This window comes from Octopus sinensis, linkage group LG5, assembly GCF_006345805.1.
Source record: "Octopus sinensis linkage group LG5, ASM634580v1, whole genome shotgun sequence".
In the NCBI taxonomy this organism is placed as follows: domain Eukaryota; kingdom Metazoa; phylum Mollusca; class Cephalopoda; order Octopoda; family Octopodidae; genus Octopus; species Octopus sinensis.
The window spans coordinates 103,945,722-103,948,406 of record NC_043001.1 but is presented as its reverse complement, the minus strand read 5'-3'; positions in this window follow the sequence as shown (position 1 = coordinate 103,948,406).

Sequence of the window (2,685 nt, the reverse complement as noted above, 5' to 3'; positions counted from 1 at the left end):
TTACAAGGATAGCGGCGGAGACGGGGAGAATATCGATTTATGTAAATTAGTTTGTTGTGTTTGGTTTAATTACTGGAGCTGACATTAGTGAAGCATGTTAACGAATATTTACAACATACATAGACGTAGAGGAAAATGGCTTTTCTCTTTTCATTTTACTTTACGGTTGCTATTTGTCTACGGCCATCTTCTTGTGTGTGTATATATACATATACGTACAAGTGCATATATACATATATATGCATACATGTATATAAGGCGGCGGGCTGGCAGAAACGTTAGCACGTCGGGCGAAATGCGTAGCCGTATTTCGTCTTCCGCTACGTTGTGAGTTCAAATTCCGCTGAGGTCGACTTTGCCTTTCATCCTTTCGGGGTCGATAAATTAAGTACCAGTGACGCACTGGGGTCGAAGTAATCGACTTAATCCCATTGTCTGTCCTTGTTTGTCCCCTCTATGTTTAGCCCTTGTGGGTAGTAAAGAAATATATATATACATACATGTATATGTATATATGAAGACGCTACGCAAAAGCCGAAACTGACCGATCTGTCTAGAAATATCTTGACTGCTGCTTTTCGTGCTATTACGGTCCCTATCAGCATGTATGTATGCAATTATGTGCTTTGACTGCAGCATTAGAGCATTTAGCTCTTATTTCTAGCAACGTAGGTGTTTATTACACCCTCAGTCATATTTAATGACAGGTACAGTTCTCCCTGTTGGTACACACATACTTACTGCTGCCTAAATAAACTATGTATATATATATATATATATATATATATATGTGTGTGTGTGTGTGTGTATGTATGTATAAAAAATATATAAAATGGGACAAGAACGCAAAACATTTAAATAGACGATATGAAAACGGACGGGTCATTTGAAGCCTCTAATCTTCAGTCAAGAACCGGATCAACCTCGCAATTTCGGCTGATTAATTTTGAGATTGCTCCGACCTGGCCAGCCCCAAGGAAAAAACTAAGCCACGAGCATTAGATTTCTTGGAAAAATGATCGAATGTATATGAAACAAGGACAGAAAAACGGACGGTGTTACACAAAAATAAATACAAAAAACAAAAAGTAATACGAATATAAATACAAAACAACAACAACAACAACAACAACAATAATAATAATAATAATAATAATAATAATAATAATAATAATAATAATAATAATAGTAATAATAATAATAATAATAACAGGACAAAGACAACGGGCGTCTTTCGACTTTAGACAATTCAAATTAGCTGGCGTGTGAGAAAAATAATGCCTTACGGCAGACGAAGAAATCGATGTTGTTCTGGCGCTGGTCAGAAGACGAAAGGCTGTAGTTGACCGGCGGTCACGTGAGAAGAGAAGACAGAGAAAAAAGGGGCAAGGAATTAAAGAGAGGGCGAAGGGAGAGAAAAAGAGAGAAAGAAGGAATTAAAGAGAGGGAGAAGAAAGAGAGCGTGCCAAGAATTGGCGGGACAAAAGAAAGGTAGGGTCAGTGAAGTGCAAAGTAAGAGAGGCTGAGAAATGTGAGAGGGTGGGGAAAGAGGAGACCAAAGAATCAAAGAAGCGAGAAAAGAGAAAGACAGAGAAAGTGTGTGTAGTAGTCGTACAGAGTTTAGTGGAATGCTTACATACATATAAGAGGAAGGTTTGTACGTACGCCGCAAATATATATAAATATATATATATATATATATATATATATATATATATATATATATATATATATATATCAATAAATGGTGGGGTTGAGTTGACCGCACGTGGAGAAATGATAGGAGTGGAAAAATTATAATAAGGCAGAATGCTAAATTGAAAGCAAATTTTAATAAAAAATGGGTGTATGGAAGATTAAAAAAATAATAAATCAAACCGGTTTTCATTGCAAAGCAAATTTTCAAGATTTGGAAGGGGAAAAGAATTTTTTTTTAAATTGAGGAAGGAGAAAAAAGAAATTTACAATGTTTTTTTCATAAAAATAATAATATATACAAAATTTAATAAATAAGTATACCGATACATAGTACACACACAGAGGCGTACATATGTCTGTATGTATCTTAGCGTGTCTGCATTTATTCCTCCGACTACAGTTCCTATTTGCAGTGAGACGGTTGAGGACATGTACTCTGTTCAAGTTTATGAAATTCATTTTCGCTGAGATTCTTTCAAGATCTTGAAATCTTTCATAATAAACTTCAGAATATGTGTAGTTTGTTAAGCTCCAAACATATTACGACAAGATTGTAACATTTGTTCCTTTATATATTAACGAGGAAATATTACTCGAGCAGTCGCGCTTGAAGTTAACTTTTCTGACGTCAAAGTAGTTAGGTAGCAAATAACTATAACCCCAGAAATTAGTGTTTTAGCTGGCAGTTATACTGTCTCGACTCCGACTAACACTTATGTTGTGTACATATATCAATGACTGATGCATCTGGATACATCTTCAGTGATGTGCCTGGTATCGTCGGGACTTTCGGGTCTTTCAACATCGTACACCCTCCTCCAGGTGAGCAAGCTGAGGCTGATCAGACCCCAACTTGTGTTGAGATTGCCAGCTAGCTACCCCACGGCTCTCCACTTTTGATTCACAGCCATCTTGATGCCCTCTCTGCCGCATCGGGGGTACTGCGGATGGCATACCTTCTTCTGTAATGTATCTACACCGAGATAC